Raw genomic sequence first — 22,478 nt, forward strand, 5'->3', positions numbered from 1 at the left:
TTATGTGTTTGCAACAATTTGTGATTGTTAACACCTTGCCAAAATCACAGCATCAACCAGTGGTATCCCCCACTCCGAGATACAATTTGCAGACAAAGTGTAACAGGCAAACACACTTTTCTTCATGCAGGTTTTGTCACAAACGGTGTTAAAGTTCGGACTGATAACGAGGACATTAAGGGTAACGATTGCGCGAGAGCTTAATGGCTGTATTTTCAGATCTGCGTCGCCAATTCCTGTTTTTGTCTTCAAGAAAAAAAGGGGAAGTTCTCTGCGCTTCTGCAGACCACAACATTCTGGTGCAACCAAGGCAGGACACAACAGCACAAATAGCAAAAAATTGTTACATCTTCATCAGAATAAATGATCTTCATCAAATAGTTACATCTTCATCAGAGTCCTTCAACTCTGATGAAGATGTAACTATACATCGAAACGTTGTTTCAGACAATATGTTACAAGATTTCTACGTTTCTTTTCTCCAGTTTTAAATTATTTTTTTTTTAAATTGTGTCTTTAAAACGATTCCATACAGTATAAGTAATATAGCCTGACAAGCCAGACCCACATCAAGATGTAGGGTCTGGGAACTCATCATTGACAGAGCCCGATCCGAGGGGCGGGATAAACTGTTGTCTTTCAAATTTCCTCTGCACGTAATAGGATAGCGCTACAACCAGGCAGAGCAACGAAGAAGGTAGCAGAGCTAGTTGATAGATTAAACTTTTGCCGTATCCGGTCGGCAAAACTCCGAACACATCTTCACATCAATGATTTCTGTGCTGTTCTTTGTTCTTTTCTCATAGAAAAGCTGAACTCCAAGTCTTCCAGAAGACCGCTGTTCCTAGCAGCAGCAGCCATAAGCCCCGCCCACCGACTCTATACACGATGTGATTGGCCTGACAAAAATTTGGTTTTTGCAGCTCGAAAGTCAACGGAGAGTGCCTAGACCCCCTCTGGCTGACAAATAAATTTGCTGCCACTAGGGGGAGTCTAGATTTCTAGGCTATAAGTAATATAGACTTGAACAAAAACCAAAACTAAGTCAGATTTGTCTTTTGGACAGAAACATTTAAGAGGATTCTGTGATTCACTTTCTAACTATGAATCTCATTGTCGTTGTATAGCGGTTTGACTTCTATGACACATTCAGAGAGCGTACTTTGCAAATGGGAACAGTGCAGTGGAGAGTGTTACAGTGTGTGTTTTAGGGCCCTCTGTAGGACGTTACAGATGAGCTAACTAGCTTCACAACACCAATTTGGAATTCAGCTGCCCAAGCAATTTTACACAAGCTACTCATCTTCCACTGGAATGGCCTGCATGGCTGAAAGTAAAGAATATGCACTGTAGGTACTTCTGAATCTGTATGTCCTTTTGATCTATTCCCTGACTATGTGGTTGGCTTATAGGCTAAATGTTTGATGAGTTAATTAGAGCCAGCTTTTCCCAAAGACAATAAACGCTGTCTATGTTATGAAGAGAGTGAACTGATGATCCCCTGCATTTCTATAATTAACCAGCAAATTAGCAAGTAGCAAACGGGGAAGGAGGGTGAACAGGACAGATGGCTGGGTTGCCACCCATGCTGATGCTGTATGAGAGTGAGTGAGCAAGAGACTGAAAATAGACGGATCAATAAACCGACTGAAGGAGGTAGAGGACAAAAACACATTAGGAGAGACACAAAGGCCATGGACACAGCAGATGTGCAGTGTGAGTTACCACGTACTAGAAAAGACTGTATGGGACATTGTAGACTGGTGCAGGCACACTGGTGGTGTGCTGCAAAGAATACACAAGTACTATGCACAGTATAGCCACATTATTTTTTAATTGCACGCAGGGTACATTTTTGCAACACCACTGAAATACAACAGTAGCAAACCCTTGAAGTGCCCCCCCATGAGCTCCATTTGGCCCCACTTCAAAAGACTTTACAAAAATTGGTAACTTGCTAGGTTCACAGAGGATTAGTCTTTTTTTAATGAAAAAAACCAGATTAATCCTCAAAAAAAAGCACTTAACGAGAGATAATACATCAAATCAGTAAATGTATTAATTAGAGCTGCAAAGATTAATCGATCAGATGTCAACTATTAATCGCTAACTTTTGATGATCAGTTGGAGTAACTTTATACAAATTCTCTGAATCCAGCTTCTTAAATGTAAATATTTTCTAGTTTCTTCACTCAACAATAAAAATAACTTAGTTGCAGCCCTAGTTTTAATCAACAGCAACTGTAAAGACATTGATTAAGTTATGCTGTATGATTTGATCTACAGTGTCCACATACTGTAGTCAGATGGCATTTTCACTAATGAATGCCAAAGTGAAGCGTTCCAGGAGATGTGTGCCATGTCCGGTCTGTTTCAGCCCTTGAGGAACACAGCGGGCTAAAAACAGACCGCTAATAGTCCTGTTCTGCAGCAACATCCTTCCCCCATGATTCTTAACAGCTTGGAGTTCACCCGTTTTTTTTTTTTTCCTGGACACCGCTGAAGAAACCCTGAAAACCAAACAGAGTAAAGCTTTATTTGAGGAATTATCTTAGGTACTGTAAACTATTGAAAGATTTGTAGGTGTACAAAGTATCCTTTACATTGGAAGGCTACATCTTGCATGCTCTTAAAACATTTAAAGCTTAACTCTCGCCAAAATGCATCCTAGGGTATTTTTGTGAATGTACGTGAGTCAAACTTTAGTTTAAAAGCATATTTAGGACCGAATCGCCACTTTTAAGATTCACCGTATTCTCTTTTTTGGGTCAAATGGCCTTTTGAATGGGAGAGCTAGGGGCACTTTTATGCTAGTCTCAAAATAGCTATTTTCGAAATACTAAGAAGGCTCTACCAGGGGCTCTACACATGAACGAAAGCATTGACAACATTGTTTGTTTGTGTACACAGATTTACTAAAAAAGTTTTTGAGCAACTCCATTTTGTCAGTCAAAAACAATCGTTTTCCGAATGCAACGTAACAGGGAGGAGAGTAAAGACGGAAAGCTCCTAAAGCTTAGTTCCATATAAATGCACGGATCAGTTGTTGTTTTGTCGTTTTTGAAAAACAATATTGACCTTGTAGTTTAAAAAGGAGCCTCATATTCGCATTTGGATATCGACTCGTTTTGACTGCCAAGGTGGTAGTGGCCGGAAATAACAGCTGTGGTGAGTTGCTCAAAAACTTTCTTTTTAGTAAATCTGTGTACACAAAGAATGTTGTCAATGCTTACGTTCATGTGTAGAGCCCCTGGTGATACTTCGAGCATAGTTTCATGTTGTGTCGAGCCTTCTTAGTATTTCGAAAATAGCTATTTTGAGACTAGCATAAAAGTGCCCCTAGATCTCCCATTCAAAAGGCCCTTTGACCCAAAAACAGGAATACGGTGAATCATAAAAGTGGCGATTCTGTCCTAAATATGCCTTTTAAACTAAAGTTTGACTCACGTACATTCACAAAAATACCCTAGGATGCATTTTGGCGAAGAAATCTTTGTGTATACACACATACACACACACACACACACACACACACACACACACACACACACACACACACACTAGCATTATGCTTTGACCTTTCCTGATAAAAGTCTGATGGCTATCTGCTGACCTTGCTCTGTTAACAGTTTGTCCGCTAGCTGGTTTTTCTCTCCTTTTAGTTATCACCTAATGGATCCCCTAATGTCCTTCTTAAGTGGGATGGAGAGAGAGAGAGCGAGAGAAACAAAACAAGAGTGGTAATGCAGTGTAAGAGAGCAAGTGAAGGGAGGGAGTGAGAAAATAAGCCAAATGAGCTGTGCTGGGCTCTGACTGAGAGACACTTTTTACTGCATCTTAAAAGTTAATGCTATTTTTAAGTACACTCTCAGAAAAAAGAACTAAAAGCATGCAGCTGTCTCCAATTCTCTGGCTAATTTAACAACACAAATACTGTAATTGCCGTAACGACCTCTGCAGTTTATCTCCCGTAGCTTATTTTTAGTGCCTAGTATGAATCAAGGTTTTTACGTGCGCAGACACATTAAAAACAATGCTTGTACGATTAGGACGCGTTCTTGAAGCTGTACTTTGAAGCATATGATCTCTGTAACTCTGCCGCAGAAACTGCACAAACAATCTGGGATGAGATTTAATTCATGTCGGGACCTATTGATGGTAAAACCAACAATATACTGAGGGAGAAGATTGGAAGGTTTGTTTTTTTTGTTGTTTTTTTTTGCTTTGGTGTATCACAGCACTTTATGTATATAGAATACACAGTATGTGTTTTAAAACGACCTTATTTGAATGATGAAAACACACCCAACAACCCCATATTCTGAATCCTCACTATAAAGCCTACTCCAAAAATACTGCTACAGTTTTTGAAGTCCGTCAGGGGGCAACAAGGAGAGGATAATGAAAACATGAGAAAGATAAGAACCATGTACAAAGAGCAACCATGACAAGTCCAGCAGGAGCATTTTTAAAACCGCCACCTCGAGGGAAATCTATGAGTTTAGTTTTCTACCTCGGGAAATTACCTGTTGATGATTAGTGTCTATTGTATTCATGATTGCTGTAGCTGCAGAATAATTTGAACCCACCCATGTGAAAATGAAAAATGCCAGAAGACACACAGAAAAGCATCAGGGTGCTCTGTACGGGCTGATGGAAGCAACCCCAGCTGATATCTTGTAATATCAAAGCAAACACGGAAACTGAGGGAGGTTCGTGTACACGTGGATGTAGGGGGGGAAAAAAAAGGCAACATGGGAGACGGGGAGTAGGAAATTCAATTTGATTGTAATCTGATGTACACATTCTACTGTTTGTGAGTTAAATTAGATTTTAGATTTGTTTTCTCTGTCCCTCCCATCTACCCCTTACAGTATTAGAGAGGGATTTATCTGGAAAGATCTATGGTTGTGTCTGATTGAAGAATCATGCTGTGGGAATAGTTGGCAGATGGTAATCCATCAAACAGACAACAAAATGTCTTATTTCTTTGCCAAGGCACTGAAGAACAAACATCTTATTTTACCCTCAATTAGGGCTAGGCGGTATGGAGAAAATCAAATATCACAATATTTCCGACCAAATACCTCGATATCGATACCGCAACGATATTGTAGTGTTGACTATTGGTGCTTTCGCAAAATATTTACACAATGAGATTTTTATTTGTGGATATAATGACTAATGGCGCTTACCCACTGCTAGTACCAGCTCGGCTCAACTCCACTTGGTCGCGGTGCCACGTCCTCTATTTTCCATTGCAGATTTAGTACCGCCTCATGCCTGAGGCGAGCGTGGCTGGTCGTCATAGCAGGAAACTGCCGTGACCTAACGCGACACACACACACAGAACGTCGAAGGTGTGTTGTTTTTTGACTCTCGGCATGTGGCTGTTGCCACAGCCAGAAGACAAATGTTATTTCAAAAAAAACACCGCTGGCTAAACTATATAAAGGTCCCATGGCATGAAAATTTCACTTGATGAGGTTTTTTAACATTAATATGAGTTCCCCCAGCCTGCCTATTGTCCCCCAGTGGCTAGAAGTGGGGATAGGTGTAAACCGAGCCCTGGGTATCCTGCTCTGCCTTTGAGAAAATGAAAGCTCAGATGGGCCGATCTGGAATCTTCTCCTTATGAGGTCATAAGGAGCAAGGTTACCTCCCCTTTCTCTGCTTTGCCCGCCCAGAGAATTTGGCCCACCCATGAGAGAGAGAGAGACCATTGCTTTCAAACGAGCAAAGTGGCAGTTGGTCAAGGCCACACCCCCACCCTCCACCTGTCCCCCCCCTCACTCCTCTTCAATAGCTACAGACACAGAAATTGCACATACTAAGGAAAGCTCATTGTGGGACTGGCTCTAGTGGCTGTAATTCTGCACCAACGCTGAATTTCGGGAAAGAGACTTCATATACAGTATTGGGGGACCACTAAGGCCTATATAAAAGCATCCAAAGAGCACCATGTCATATAGGGCTGTGCTCGATTGAAGAAATTCTTAGTCGACTAACACTCATTCAGTTGTTGTTGATTTAATTGACAGATCTGTAAATCTGAGTTTCTCCGCAAAGAGTAATGCAAAAGCACCACTTTAATTCTTGTGTTTACCAGAGATGTGCTCGTACGTTTCTTGGAAATGAGTCATTCAGCTTGAAAAAAGCATAAAATACGACTGATCGACTAAAGAAATCTAAGTTGACTAATACCAAAACGACCGATTAGTCGACTAATCAACTAAGAGGGAGCAGCCCTAATGTCATGAGACCTTTTAAAAATGGCGGGTTTGTTCACATTTTGGTATTGCCTCAGCTTGCTTGGAACCTCGACGGAGGTGATCCTAAAAAAAAAAGTACCTGTTATCAGGTACCGGGGACTTTTTTTCGTAATGGAAAACCAAAAACGGTGAGTCGAGCAGGTACCATGTAATGGAAAAACGCCATAAGTGGGTAAAGGCAAATAATAGAACAGTTACAACAGTCTGGTAAGTTCAGAAAATGACATCACTTTACTGTAATGCAGCCTTTAAAACCAGGAAAAGACAACACTTATGCCATATTACAATATCCAAAATCTAAGACCATATTTAGTCTCATATCACGATATCGATATAATATCAATATATTGCCCAGCTCTACCCTCAATTTTATATATTATTATTATTATTATTATTATTATTATTATTATTATTATTATTATTATTATATAAATCCTTTGGTCCATGGATAGACTGACACCTATGCAACTGTTTTAGTTTAGAGAATGTTTTCCTTAGTACTATTTCCCATTGTTGGTTACACTACTGCTGCCTGCCCAACTCTTTCTCTATTCTATTCTTTTCTCTCCTGTCATTACCAAAACATTACTCCAAACATGTATTGCCCCAGTAACACTTTCACTTGGCACAGTATGCAGTATTTCTGTGGTAATTTCCCCGAAATTATTCAATATGTCCCAATTAGATGCTGAAGTGTATTCCTTACTTTGTGCACTGTATCTATTAGCAGGGTGCGAATTGCTGGGGGTGGCGCGTGGGATTTCCCCATTTCTGGTCTACATATCCCTGCCTCTGTGCAATTATTTTGCAGAGAAAATGTTTCTCCAGGTCAGCTCAGCGGCGTCTTTCTCCCGTCGCGTGCCGCTGACTCTCCTACCTACACCGGCCCCCGCACCCTGTTCCTTCTCCTCTTGTCTGTCTACCTGCCTGCGCGCAGTGCTGCTGCACATGAGGAGAGAGCACAGAGGGGAGGGCGGGGCTGCTCCTCAGTCTCAGAACAGAAGAGAGAGGTGACTGTTTTGGCGGCCATAGGAGAGAAACCCCTTGCGTGTATGCTGGACAATACTGGAAACTTTTTTTAAATTTTTTTTTTGTCTTTTCTACAGAAAGTCGCTAGTCGCTTTTGTGAAAGAAAATAAAGTCGCTAAGGGGTCTGAGAAGTCACACACACACATTCGCCGGCTCGATGCACACACCAGCACACAAGTATAAACATCAGACCACTTACGTAGGCTACGGTGAAAGCTCCGAACTTCCTGTCGAAAGCATAGTGTTTGTGTTTAATCCGGTGTCTGACTTGTAATAAAAAAGAAACAACTTAAGTTTGATACCAATATAGGTCTTACTGAAGGCATTTAATGGTCAAAATAGTATTAATAAATATTCGAATATTAATAAACAAACAAACTTAGAATATGATTTTGGGCAAAAGTCAAAGCCCTACCAATATTCTAGACAATATATTAATTATATTCTAAAATAGAAGTATTTTAAACTAAGTAAAGCGCTGTAACATGAACAGTCTATAGTGCCATAGAACAATAAATTCCGAGCAGCAGTTGCTGGTTATATTTAGCAGCTACAGAGCTCCGGGACGCCGGCTACCAGCGGCAGTTTTTTAGCCGCCAGTAGGTGACTGTGAGCCGGGTACAGGCACCGCCAGATGACGGTCCTTCAGGAGCCGTGGTAGTGGAGTTTAGCCAGAAAAAGTGAGCATCATGTGGCAATGACAGTTAAGTTTAGGCACCAAAACGAACCGTTAAGTTTAGGAAAAAGATTGGATTTGGATTAAAACATTCCAGAGGAACAAACAAGCATTTCCTGGGTGAAAGTAGGTTATTTTATTTTTGCCGCAAAGTGAACTCTGCTCTCCGGCTTAAACGCGCTGTTTTATGTTGACACGTTGTGCCATTTCATGTTGAGATTTGCCATTGGATTTTGCTCTGCAAATGGCAACCAAGTTATGGCAAATAAGCCTGTTAGTATATCCTAAAGTTGAAGCGCAACTGTGCTTCAAACAAAATGCTTTTCGGATGGTTGACGTCGGAAGAAGTTGGACTGTGTCCGAAAAGTTCTGTAACTTTACGAAATTGACAATCCTACAGTGGCGTCCACTTCACGCAGCGATTGGCCAGGCATGTGGAGGTGAGAAAGTAAGCACTGTGGTTTGAACTTCTCTCTCAACCTCAACTTATGTCACTTTTTGTATGAGTGCAACACAATGAATTCCTTTGAGGAGAGACTGTCCAAGATTGTGTGATGTTATCCCCAAATGGTTATTGTTCTTTTGCCCCTCTCTTTTACACCTTTTTGTTAGGCTACTAAAATAAGGGTGCTCTGATTAATCAATCTACGGTCAAAATCGGACAATATTTCTTCCTTCTAAATAATCGGATTGGTGTTCTCAAAAAGGCTGATCAGAAGATCCAATCACTTATCATACGTGCATATAGCCAAAATCTTCTGTCCCGATAAAGGTTCTTTCATATCTCAAACAACATAGACGATATAACACCTTTTTCTTACTTTAAACTTTACTACATTAAGGGCACACTACTTTTTGGCATTACCACTGAACATTGTGCACAGCACAATTTATATCCAGTGTCATCTGTGCAAGATTAATATATTTTTTAGGAAATTTCTTTTATCCAAAATATATTTATTGGATTTTTGGATTTTTTAATGGATTGTAATGGATGGTAGCGAGGACATATCACCTGCTGTAAACCTCATCCATGCACTCTGCTCACTTTTCCATGTTTAAATTCAAATCAAGAGCCAAAAGCCAGGGACAATCTTTTCACACTGTGGCTTTTTTCTCCTATTCCTTATGTCTTCCTATTTTCTGTTTTATTTCTCTCTCTCTCTCTCTCTCTCTCTCTCTCTCTCTCTCTCTCTCTCTCTCTCTCTCTCTCTCTCTCTCCCCTCTCCCCCACCCCCTGTTCTCCGACCTTGGCTGGTGGTTTGCTCCCTCCCCTCTCTACCTCTTGTTTCTCTGCCCCTTCTTAAATGTGTCAGATGGTTTCGTCACACTGTTGAGTTCATTTTCATCCACCATGGTTGAGGGCTTCATTTCAGAGGAATTTATTGAGTTATTTGACCTGGAGTCACACTTTCTCTCTTTCAGCTTTCAAATATATATATATATATATATATATATATATATATATATATATATATATATATATATATATATATATATATATATATATAATATATATTATATATTTAAAACTGCTTTTCTTGATCAAAAAGGGACCTACATGAAAGCAAACCATTGTATTTTATTATTTAATTTGTAGTACTTGTTAGTAAAAACATGCATGTCTTTACCTGTAAAGGAAGTAGTGATGTAATGTAAGTAGTGTTACCTTGGCTACCCTCAGAGTCTCTTTTATTCTCATGAACTTCTCTTTCAAAGTGAAGTCAAACATAAATTCGCTGTGATTAATCGCTTTTTTTTTAAATTGAGACTGAAGCTTATAATAATGGATATTTAAATGCTAAATCACTTAACTTTGCAAATATGAAGAAAAAAACAAACAAGGAAAGGTTCTGCTAAGTTCAGAATGTTTAATATCTTTCAGAACAAAAGCAGCAACAATTTGGCTTATTTAGTCCTGCTGAAGGCTGCTGGAAACTGCTAGAAACTGTCTGACTTGAGAGCAGATTTTTGTCACCGTCCCCGGCTGCTGTCGCCTGCTCTCGTCTACTTTACAGGTGGGGCGCAGTTCATCTCCAACGAGCTGAGAGTTCAGTCGTCGGCAGGGCAGTCGGGACTCACCCGGAAATGGCGAGCAGGATGAGGTGACTAGAGTCTCTCAAAATCTGACAAATCTTCTAAACTGACCTTTGTTGAGGTGAAATGAAGACAGATTCAGCAACAGCACGGCCTATTTCTCGCTTAAAATGTTTTCAGAAACATGTTTCAGTGAACTATCTTAGTACAATATGAGATCGTATTCTGAACGGCCGCCATGACAGTCTGGCTTTGGATTTCCGGAGAAAACAAACCCATGTGACGCGTTCGTCCAATCAGCTGCCGGTTTTCATTACTTGGGCAACAATACAGAGTAGCGCCGCCTGCTGTTATGTAGACGTATTACGTTTCTCAGCCGCCACATGAAGTAAACAAACACAGCTGCGTTAATTTCGTTAATTTTTAGTTAGTCGAGTTAAATATTAAAAAATTAACGCAAAAATTAACGCGTTAATTTTGACAGCCCTAATATGTATATTAAAATAATAAAAGGGGACGTAAAATTATATATATATATATATATATATATATATATATATATATATATATATATATATATATATATATATATATATATTATTATTACTTTGTGAGTCATATGTTCAGTTTTTCACCTTCAGTGGAATACTAGCACATACAGATTCAGTGTCTGCGGCACTACATAAGATTTGGTTCAAGAAAACTCCAGCGTTGTTCCCAGCTATTTTGCATTCTGGCCCTGATTACTTTATCAAGTGGCTGTGAAGTTGCCATGCAGTGATGCTGTGTAGTCTTTACCAGCATTGTGTTGCTGTGTCAGTAGCAGCGGGTCAAGCATACTCCAATGCTAGAAGGTTGCAAAGGTAGCAGCAGCATGAAAACCAGCGTAATAACTTTGTTGTGAGCCACATCATTGTTCTCTCTTCAGTTCTCGTACAGTTGTAGCCAATTACAGTGCCAACAATGTGTAGTGCAGAGAGACTGCAATCTGCATCAGTTATGCTTTACTTCTGCTCTGAGTCATGCAATGAGGCAAGGTAGATAATTCTGCACAATGTGTTTAATTGGCTATAAACGATAGTGGCACCATCCATTTTATATTGTGTTTGGCTTAGTAGCTTGAGTGACTTCAACAAATGTTTTTTTGTATAAGGAATCAGTGTAAAGCTTATCATTTGACAGTTTGTCAAACAGCATTTATTTTTTGTTTAGTTGTAAGTGAAGTGATTTTAAAATTGCTGAAAGCTTTGAGTTAGGATTCAGTGTTTCCCCCCCCCAAAAAATTAAGCCTGGCGGCAAGTGTCTTTTTTTTTTTTTTTTTTTTTTTTGATGAGGGACCGCTGCCAGCCAGTAATAACTTAACAGAATAATGGAAGGGATCGTGAAATTGAGAATGTAAAAAAGCTAAATGCAGATTCTATAGGTCCCTACATTTGTGTTTTGTCAGTGCTAAAAGCTAACTGGAGATTAAAAAATATGACTAAGTTTCCAACCAAGCCGCACACTGTAACTGTAGTTCAAAAAATGTCTTAAAAATAAATTAATAAATAATTCCCAGAGACTTGGGCCTGGTGCGGGGCAACTGAGGCCCAGTGGGCCACCGGGCTTGCAATGCACTGGGGGAAACCCTGGGATTACAAGTGTTTATTTTTTTTTAGATTGAATCTTAGGGCTAAATGTTGGGTGGAAAATATCTAATTGAGATTTTTCTGAGCAATGTTATTGCGATTTTAAATTGACAATATTAAGATACGATTGTGCCAAGTAGGGATGGATCTCGATTTTGGATATCATAATATCCTAATACATGTGTTTTCTTTTCCTGGTTTTAAAGGCTGCATTACAGTAGTAATAAGTTATGTCGTTATCTGAACTTAACACACTGTTCTAGCTGTTGTATTATTTGCATTTGACCGCTTAGTCCTCATATACACATTATTGATGATTATTTATCACAAATCCAGGGCTTAAAGTGTTCCGGCACCATGCCGGATCTCCGGCGTGTGACTGTGATGAAAACGGTAACATAAAAATGAAGTCAAAACTGGCCTCTTTATAATATAATAATTATAACTTCCTTTACATAAAGACATTTGCATCATAACTTGATGCAGAAAAGGCACAAATTGTTGCAGAAAAATTCACCAGAATGCAGAAAATTGTTTGACGTTCAAAATGTCAAATTGGTTCAAAAGTAGAGATCTCAATCCTCCTAATGCTGAACCCAAAGTTCAACCTTGCAACTACAGCATGCTGCTCTGCAAATAGCGATATTTTACAAACAATCTCAAACGAAAGCTGTCACTTTGTAGTCCAGCTGTTAGTTAGTTTGCTACAAATCTTGAAATATGGACAAATTCTTGTAAACTTACCGTAGCATTTGATTACTAACCCTACTTTTGCATATCCAGTGGGATAGCCAGAAGCATGAAGGGGAAGTGGCTGAAAAACATTTACATTTGGGACACCAAAAAAGTACTTCTGCCAACAGAATAAGGGGCTTATGGCGCTTTTCCATTACATGGTACCTACTCGCCTCGACTCTACTCGCCTTTTTTGGTTTTCCTTTACGAAAAAAAGTACCTGGTACCTGCTAACAGGTACTTTTTTTAGTACCTGCTCAGTCGAGGTTCCAAGCGAGCTGAGGCGAGCCGAGAAGGTGACGTGAAACCCTGCAGGCTGCTGATTGGTCGGAAAGAAGCGTCACTGATCACTGCATTGCTAGCGAGAGACGGCATTTTTAAATAGTTTAGCCAGCGGTGTTTTTTTGCTGCCGGAGGCTCCACGCAGAACTTTCTCCGTAGCATACAAGTGGCCTGATGGTTATACTGGTGCGCTGGTGTGTGCATGTGTGATGTGTGTGTGTGTCGAGTCGCCGTATGTGTGTGTGTGGGGAGCTAGTGAGCGAGGGAGAAGTGAGAGAGTGACGGCGATTATCTCAGCAGCGAGTAGCGACTCTAGAGTCATATATATGTGAGAGAAACAAAGCGAGTAGCGACTCTAGAGTCATATATATGTGACCACGGTGGGAAATCTGGAGCAGTAAACGTTAACTATCTCTTTGATATCATGTTGTTTACGGAGATGGAGAACCAGGAAATGCGTCGGGGATATGCGGGGATATGTCAATGGGAAAAGCAAGCTACTAAGCCACGCCCACGGCAGTCGCTATGACGACCAGCCACGCTGAGGCGATACTAAAATCTGCAATGGAAAACGGACGCGAGGCGAGTAGAGTCGAGTAGAGTAGAGTCGAGGCGAGTAGGTACCATGTAATGGAAAAGCACCATTAGTGTGGCACATCCGGCCAGTGCTTAAAAATATTAGCATCTATCCCTGTTATTGTATGCGATTTTGGCAGTCAAAATGTTGAAAAGGAAACCTCTCTTTTCTATATTAACTATTGCTGTTTACTATAAAGCAAAAGTATTACTTAGCCGATTAATAGATGGAATAATCTGTAGAATACTCGATTATTAAAATAATTGATAGCTGCAGCCCTAACTCCGATGCACCTGTCACACATTCAGGTGTGCAGAGACTTTCACGAGCTCTAAAATTTGGTAAATATTTGGGTCTATATATGACCCAAGCTAGACCCCTGTAAGTGTAATGCGAGTCTTCGGAGTCATTTGTGAGTGCATTGATTACTACTGAGAGTAGTGGAATGTGGATCTGGGTTCAGTGGCCACATACAAACGACACAATGGTGTATGCTGTCACCAATGTCTTTCTCCGTTGTTATCTTCTACTTTAAGCCAGATTCTGGTCCAGGCACAGGGGAAGTGAATAGAATTCGATAAGGGAGGATCAGAGAGTCGGTGACTAGCAGCTACAAGCTGATAGCTGGCTGATGCTCACAGTGTGAGCTCGGATTCTGCTGTGCGGAAAAGAAATGCGATGACTTCAAAACACTTGTGTTCCCCCCTCAGTGCTGTAACTCCTCTGGATAAAGCACTCCCCGGTGATGCCGCCTCTGTGTAACTCGGCTCACTCGTCTGTCCTTCTGCTGATCGGATTATTGACTGGTCTTCACACTGTGCTGTGGCCCCTTTTTGCTCTCACATGATGTATTGAGGGTGAAACTACCACTGCTGAGGACACCGAGGTCCTGTCCGTGGATTTTTATTGCATGTCCATTTTCATTTTTCAATCGATAACGACAACGTTCTTTATAAGGGACCGTTCGGTATTTATGGAATGGACCACCGGAGGAAAATAGGGGAGGGTCATGTCTTTTTATTCTTTGTTGAGGGGAGGGTCACTCAAAACTTGTATAGTCTAGGAGGGGGGGGGGGGCGGGCGGCCGGGGGCTTGTTTGTATTCATGAAAGCAAAATTTCAAAGTGGCTTGTTTGGTGCATATTTTTCCATGTAGCTCTCAGTCTCGGCCCCCACTACCAGATGGGTCTGACCCATGAGTTTGGCTGTGGGGCATGGGGAGCACTGCTCCCCTGGTGGCTGAAAAGGGTAATTGCATTGTTTAAAAAATGAGTGGAATAATTATGTCTGGCATGACCAGATATTTTATAAATATCTTAAATAACACAAAACAACTAAATGGTGGGAAGTAATACATCTGATTTCATATACTGCTTGAGTAAAAAAAATATTTCCTGCCTGACGGTGGGAGCAGCAAGACATAAAAAATGAAAATTACTCTTGCACTATGTCTGCACATCTTGCCATGCCAAGGTTGCAATAAAGGTTTCCTAAATGCCATGTATATACATTTGATGTCAGCTTACTAATTGATTGCGCGTTTTGTGTAGATTTGGACTTTTATTCCACTTTGTTTAAACGGCGAAGTGGAGAGGCCTCGTTCACCTGTTTGGAGCTGGCTGGTGAATGTGACGCGCGTAGGACTTGCTGGATACACCGTATGATTTACCTTTTTGTGGATTTTGTGGATTACTTTTATTTTTCTTCGTGTCATATTACGGCAAAATACGGATCTTTTTTCTTGACGTTTTATGGTGTTACATTTTAGTTGAATTTAAGCGTCGGGGCATTCCGCCACTGTTTGATACCCGTAGGGTACAGATTTGATCATTGGCAAATTATTAAAGATGTTTTATCAATATTAATAAAGTTATAAATATGGTTATTAATAACTTCATCAAATCGACAAACAATCAAAACGGGGCACCACCCTGCAAGTCAGGGACCAATAATCAAACTGTGGAACAGTCTCATTTCTGTGAAAATCCTTTAAAAGGAAACAAAGGAAGGGGTGATTTCGAGCATGGACCGGTTCAGCCAGCAATTAGTACACAAATAATCACAAGCAACTGCTAATTAAGTATAATAAGATTTATTAACTTCACAATTATCAGTATCCATCCATCCATCCATCCATCTTCGTCCGCTTATCCGGTGTCGGGTCGCGGGGGGAGCAGCTCCAGCAGGGGACCCCAAACTTCCCTTTCCCGAGCAACATTAACCAGCTCCGACTGGGGGATCCCGAGGCGTTCCCAGGCCAGGTTGGAGATATAATCCCTCCACCTAGTCCTGGGTCTTCCCCGAGGCCTCCTCCCAGCTGGACGTGCCTGGAACACCTCCCTAGGGAGGCGCCCAGGGGGCATCCTTACCAGATGCCCGAACCACCTCAACTGGCTCCTTTCGACGCAAAGGAGCAGCGGCTCTCTCCGAGCTCCTCACGGATGACTGAGCTTCTCACCCTATCTCTAAGGGAGACGCCAGCCACCCTCCTGAGGAAACCCATTTCGCCGCTTGTACCCTGGATCTCGTTCTTTCGGTCATGACCCAGCCTTCATGACCATAGGTGAGGGTAGGAACGAAAACTGACCGGTAGATCGAGAGCTTTGCCTTCTGGCTCAGCTCTCTTTTCGTCACAACGGTGCGATAGATTGAATGCAATACCGCACCCGCTGCGCCGATTCTCCGACCAATCTCCCGCTCCATTGTCCCCTCACTCGCGAACAAAACCCCAAGGTACTTGAACTCCTTCACTTGGGGTAAGGACTCATTCCCTACCTGGAGAAGGCATTCCATCGGTTTCCTGCTGAGAACCATGGCCTCCGATTTAGAGGTGCTGATCCTCATCCCAACCGCTTGACACTCGGTTGCGAACCGATCCAGTGAGTGCTGAAGGTCGCAGGCCGATGATGCCATCAGGACCACATCATCTGCAAAGAGCAGCGATGAGATCCCCAGCCCACCAAACTGCAACCCCTCCCCACCCCGACTACGCCTCGATATCCTGTCCATAAATATTACAAACAGGATTGGTGACAAAGCGCAGCCCTGGCGGAGGCCAACCCTCACCTGAAACGAGTCCGACTTACTACCGAGAACCCGGACACAGCTCTCACTTTGGTCATACAGAGATTGGATGGCCCTGAGTAGAGACCCCTCACCCCATACTCCCGCAGCACCTCCCACAGTATCTCCCGGGGACCCGGTCATACGCCTTCTCCAAATCCACAAAACACATGTAGACCGGTTGGGCATACTCCCAGGCTCCCTCCAGGATCCTTGCGAGTGAAGAGCTGGTCCGTTGTTCCACGACCAGGGCGGAATCCGCATTGTTCCTCCTCAACCCGAGGTTCGACTATCGGCCGAACCCTCCTTTCCAGCACCTTGGAGTAGACTTTACCAGGGAGGCTGAGAAGTGTGATACCCCTATAATTGGCACACACCCTCTGGTCCCCCTTTTTAAAAGAGGAACCACCACCCCAGTCTGCCACTCCTTTGGCACCGTCCCAGACTTCCACGCAATGTTGAAGAGGCGTGTCAACCAGGACAACCCCTCCACACCCAGAGCCTTGAGCATTTCTGGTCTGATCTCATCAATCCCGGGCTTTGCCACTGTGTAGTTGTTTGACTACATCAGTGACTTCCGCCTGGGAAATCGGCGACAATCCCCGTTATCCTCCAGCTCTGCCTCTAACATAGAGGGCGTATTAGTCGGATTCAGGAGTTCCTCAAAGTGCTCCCTCCACCGCCCTATTACCTCCTCAGTGGAGGTCAACAGTGTCCCATCCTTACTGTACACAGCTTGGATGGTTCCCCTTCCCCCTCCTGAGGTGGCGAACAGTTTTCCAGAAACACTTTGGTGCCGACCGAAAGTCCTTCTCCATGTCTTCTCCAAACTTCTCCCACACCCGCTGCTTTGCCTCTTTCACGGCAGAGGCTGCAGCCCTTCGGGCCCTTCGGTACCCTGCAACTGCCTCCGGAGTCCTCCGAGATAACATATCCCGGAAGGACTCCTTCTTCAGTCGGACGGCTTCCCTGACCACTGGTGTCCACCACGGTGTTCGTGGGTTACCGCCCCTTGAGGCACCTAAGATCCTAAGACCACAGCTCCTCGCCGCAGCTTCAGCAATGGAAACTTTGAACATTGTCCACTCGGGTTCAATGCCCCCAGCCTCCACAGGGATGCACGAAAAGCTCCGCCCGGAGGTGTGAGTTGAAAGTCTGTCGGACAGGGGCCTCCTCCAGACGTTCCCAATTTACCCGCACTACACGTTTGGGCTTACCAGGTCTGTCCAGAGTCTTCCCCACCCCTGACCCAACTCACCACCAGATGGTGATCGGTTGACAGCTCTGCCCCTCTCTTCACCCAAGTGTCCAAAACATACGGCCTCAGATCAGATGAAACGATTATGAAATCGATCATTGACCTTCGGCCTAGGGTGCTCTGGTACCAGGTACACTTATGAGCATCCCTATGTTCGAACATGGTGTTCGTTATAGACAATCCATGACTAGCACAGAAGTCCAACAACAAACAACCACTCTGGTTTAGATCAGGGAGGCCGTTCCTCCCAATCACGCCTCTCAGGTGTCTCCATCATTGCCCACGTGTGCGTTGAAGTCCCCAGCAGAACAATGGAGTCCCCCACTGGAGCCCCATGCAGGACTCCAGTCAAGGTCTCCAAGAAGGCCGAATACTCCGAACTCCTGTTTGGTGCATATGCACAAACAACAGTCAGAGTTTTCCCCCACAACCCGCAGGCGTGGGGAGGCGACCCTCTCGTCCACCGGGTAAACTCCAACACAGCGGCGCCAGCCGGGGCTTGTGAGTATCCCCACACCCGCCCGGCGCCTCACACCCTGGGCAACTCCGGAGAAGAAAAGAGTCCAACCCCTATCCAGGAGTATGGTTCCAGAACCGAGACTGTGCGTAGAGGTAAGCCCCACCAGATCTAACCGGTAGCGCTCCACCTCCCGCACCAGTTCCGGCTCCTTCCCCCACAGAGAGGTGACGTTCCACGTCCCCAGAGCCAGCGTCTGCCGCCCGGGTCTGGTCCGTCGAGGCCCCTGACCTTCACTGCCACCCATGTGGCATCGCACCCGACCCCAACGGTTCCTCCCACAGGTGGTGGGCCCAGTAGCTAATCAATAATCCTTCAATAATAAACTTATATACCTTTTTACAATATCCAACCGAAAAATATCCAACCGAAAACGTGTGTGTGTGTGTGTGTGTGTGTGTGTGTGTGTGTGTGTGTGTGTGTGTGTGTGTGTGTGTGTGTGTGTGTGTGTGTGTGTGTGTGTGTGTGTGTGTGTGTGTGTGTGTGTGTGTGTGTGTGTGTGTAAGAGGAGGGGCGGTGTCGAGATGTAGTTCTAACACAAAACTACAAAATGGCTACTCCGGTGAGCTGCACATAACTATTTAGCCTCAAGAGGGCGGTAGTGATGCTGGGTGCACGAGGAGGGGCTGAAGAAGCCGGGGGGTTGCTAGGCAACGCGCACGCTTACCTGGTATGGTAGTTCCTGTGTTAGCTCTGTACAAACGTAAGCCAATTCCACGTGGCTAAGCTAGCAGCGTTAGCTCGGGAGCTACGCGGCGTGTGTGTTAGTAAAAGAAGAAAGAGAAGAAGTGTAAAGAAAAGAGGCACTCTGATCTTAGTTATCGATAACCACTCCAGTGGCTAACAGCTGATTTCCGCGATTATCTCGCAGAGAGTAACTAAACTCTGTGAAAGGAGTGATTTAGCAGGTAGCGATTAGTTATACACAGCTACCTTACACACATCAACAGTATCGTGATCACTGATACATTCACAGAAACAGATTAATAATTTATATATGGACCATTACATGATTACAATCAGATCACATTAATGGCAACAAGTGATAGCGAGCCCTTTGCTCATTAATAAAACACACCACTTCTTACGGTGTGTTCAGTCCGTTTGTTCCTGTCCATAGATTTCCACAGAAATGAAACGGAGCGGGTCCCTGGAGCACGTCAGCGGCCACGGAGAAACTTCCCTCCAAAAAGGCAGTTTAGTCGACTTTGAGAAGAAAAACGTTGTTTCCTTCTCCTTGCAGGTATGAAAACACTGGTGCGTTTTGAAGGATCCACCGAAATTAAATCCACTTTCCCAGAAAATGGAAGATTCCTTTGTCTCTCTGGTCAGCTCAATCTGAGGCCTTTTTGGTTAAATCAGGTTTAACCAGCTTCTTGGTCCCCAACACCACCGTCTGTCTATTGTGTTCCAAGACACCCGTGCCGCGATTGGATTTCATAAGGGCGAATTGTTAAATTGTTTCAATGTAATTTAAAATCTGCTTTAAAAATAAACATATATGTTTTGGAATATAATAATATACAGTCTATGGTTCAGCTTCGGCAGGTTTAGCTATGTGCTGAAATATACAATGACTGAGGAAGCCTAGTGACGAGTCCATAGCAACCAGTTTGTGTGTTGAATTTGTTACCCAGAGTGCTTTGGTCAATGGTCTCAATGTTTTATTGTTTTATTTCATGTGAATACTAGTTTACTAGAGGAGTAACTTAGTATTTGAAGTAATGCAGTAATGCAGGAAGTGTGCATTTAGTTTCCATGCTTATTGTGTTTCCACAACAACGTTGGTGAGTAAAGCTACTGAAATGGCCCCCACACCATAACAGAGGAGCGTGATGTATAAGATGAGAATGCAGATTTAATCATGTATGTCATAGCTGTAAAAAAATAAATGGCATCTGTGCATTTTTACCAACTACAGAAGGCATCCTCAAATTGATGGGGAGGGTCATGCCTCTTTTCGCAATCATTTTGAAGTCTATTTTTACTAAAGATCCTCCGGTGGCCCTTTTTATATAAATAACGAACAGTCCCTAAAGGTAAGTTTTAAGTCTGATCTCGTATAAAGAAATATACTTTTCCCAGTTTCCAAGCTTAACACCTCTGCATTTTTAATGTCTTGGTTACACCCTTCAAGGACTCAGCCTACATGGGGCAAACGCTCTACCGGGTGAGCTACAGGTGGCCCCAGGACAACTCATTGGTTTTTAAGTCAAAGCCTAATATACACCTTTTTGTGAGAGTACACACAGCCAGACGGAAACTTTTTTTGTTTGTTTAATAAAACAGAAAGCAAGCGGAAAGGAGACTGCGGAGGCGAGACATGTGAAAGGAGGTGTTGGTGGGGGGGTAAAAAAAATTCTACTGGACCATTTCCAGAGGTTGTTAAACCAAACTCAACCATTATCTAAATGCAGAATTCTATTTGCAGTTTCAACAAGTGTGAGGACCCCTCCTGTGTCTACTCTGCCTGGCCTGCTAGTGTTTTCTCCCTTTGCAGGTAGTGTGCTGGCAGTGCAAGTCCTCACCTGGGCCGACGAGCTCGCAAGCCTACACAGCAAAGAATTTTAGAACAGCATAAATTGGTAATTTCAGCAGTGACAGAAGTCATTTTTTTTCTTTTCTTGAAAATCTTTTATATGACACAAAGCTATGCTTTCTGTACACTAACACAACAAACTCTCACTGACACTCCTTGTCCACATCGCTGTCTTCCGGCAACAAGTCACCATAAAACCACAATAATGTATTCAGACACAAATATAGTAACAATCTAAGCCTGTCCGAGGCAAAAACGAGCACTTTTAGTGGACGTATGGCGGTGCCGTAATTGCCCAGTTGGATTACATTGCATTTCGCAGCTGCCAGTTAGAGCGCTCTTGCTCAATACTGGACAAATTTCTAAAAGTCTTATTCCCATTAATCACTAAGATACAAATACATGGGAAATTAGGGTCCAGCTTGAAAACAAATCCAAAGATTCCTCCTTTTCAAGCAGTAGCTGTACAGAGCATAACATGTGAAGCGTTTCATATAACATGAAAATGTTAATGAAGAAAACCTAATGCTTTGAAGCCACTAAAATAATTTCATAGTTTAATTTGCAACCCTGACCCAGGCGTTGCTGTGGCACAATGGGAACCTTTGTGTTCAAGCCCAGAGGGAAACATGATTTAACATTGCATGAAAGTTTCTCACGGTTACTGCACTGCAGGCAGAGTTTTCAGTATATGACATTAGTTCAGTTGAGTGTTATTCAGCCTCTCAAAACTTATTATGTGAACCTCATGGTTCCTCCAAGTTGAGGCTCCCTAATTAACGTTCTCTATTTCTGTTTTTTCTTTGTCTTGTTTCTCAAAGTTTCTTGCTGCTGGTAATTGTTACCTCTCGCCCCATTTCCTACACCTCTCTGAGCAGCTGAGCAACTTCTGAAAGGAGATTGAAATCACGCTGGGAGTTGTGCGGATGTGTCGTGTGCCCATGTCAAGGGGGAGCTGCTGTTTGGACATGAAGTGGGGGTCTGGGGGTGCTCCCCCATGAAATTTTGAGTGTCAAAGAAATCATATACTAATATGCATCCAAAAGCATCTGAACGCGTAAGCGCAAGCTTATCTGTCCTCTCTGCATACTGACAGACAGCAGAGCTCTCTCTCACACACACACACGCGCACGCACGCACGCACGCACGCACGCACGCACGCACGCACGCACGCACGCACGCACGCACGCACACACAAGCGCGGATGGAGTAAACTTTTTGAAGTCACAGTGAGTCACGGCAAGTTCACGCAGACAGCGTTTGCTGCGATGTGATATTAATGGCGAGCCGAAAGCGGTTGCTGTGCTGTTGACGTTAAGCAGGCGCAACGGTGGTTTCTCCGCCCTGATGATTGACTGACAGTTACTCTGAGTGAGCAGTTTTACCAGAATTTTTACATTTTGATAACTGTTTTGATTCCCAATTAAGTTGGAAAATAAAAGCTTTGTGTTTTAATGTATTTTTGTTGATGTTAAAATGGATTTTATAACATATGGTATCGAAAAAAGTATCATTAGGAATCTGCATCAAAACTGAAGTATCAAAATTGGCACCGGATCGAAAGATTTTGAACGATGCCCAGCTCTAAGTGTAACAGACCGCCCCTACGGTACGGCATGCATGTGAACCGTGGATTCATTGCAAATGTAACCATCATAGTTTGAAATACAGTTTAACTGCTGCTGTTATTTGAATGGGGCTCAGCAGAGAGGCCTGCTGCTTATGGTGCGTGTGTCCATTGTCAGGGAGTCAGGTCAGTGTCGCTAAAGCACTCGAAACTTTGGTTTTCATGCGTAGGCCTACTAAAGTACGGCACGCATCAGGTGTTAAAACAAACTGTACCGAAACACGGTAAAAAAGTATTGT

At 43.0% G+C, this 22,478-nt stretch overlaps 1 protein-coding gene across 2 annotated transcripts in view; it reads left to right on the forward strand.

The window, feature by feature from the left end:
* clstn2a (calsyntenin 2a) overlaps positions 1 to 22,478 on the forward strand; it is a 195,331-nt gene that overhangs the window by 52,969 nt on the left and 119,884 nt on the right. The window contains exon 2 of one of the 2 annotated variants that reach the window (XM_028592721.1): positions 20,574 to 20,658. The exons of the other annotated variant lie outside the window; for it this stretch is intronic. The gene's annotated coding sequence lies outside the window, so the exon portion shown is untranslated. The remainder of the gene's footprint in view (positions 1 to 20,573; positions 20,659 to 22,478) is intronic. 2 annotated transcript variants of the gene reach the window in all.

Source organism: Perca flavescens, chromosome 12 (assembly GCF_004354835.1).
Source record: "Perca flavescens isolate YP-PL-M2 chromosome 12, PFLA_1.0, whole genome shotgun sequence".
Lineage (NCBI taxonomy): Eukaryota > Metazoa > Chordata > Actinopteri > Perciformes > Percidae > Perca > Perca flavescens.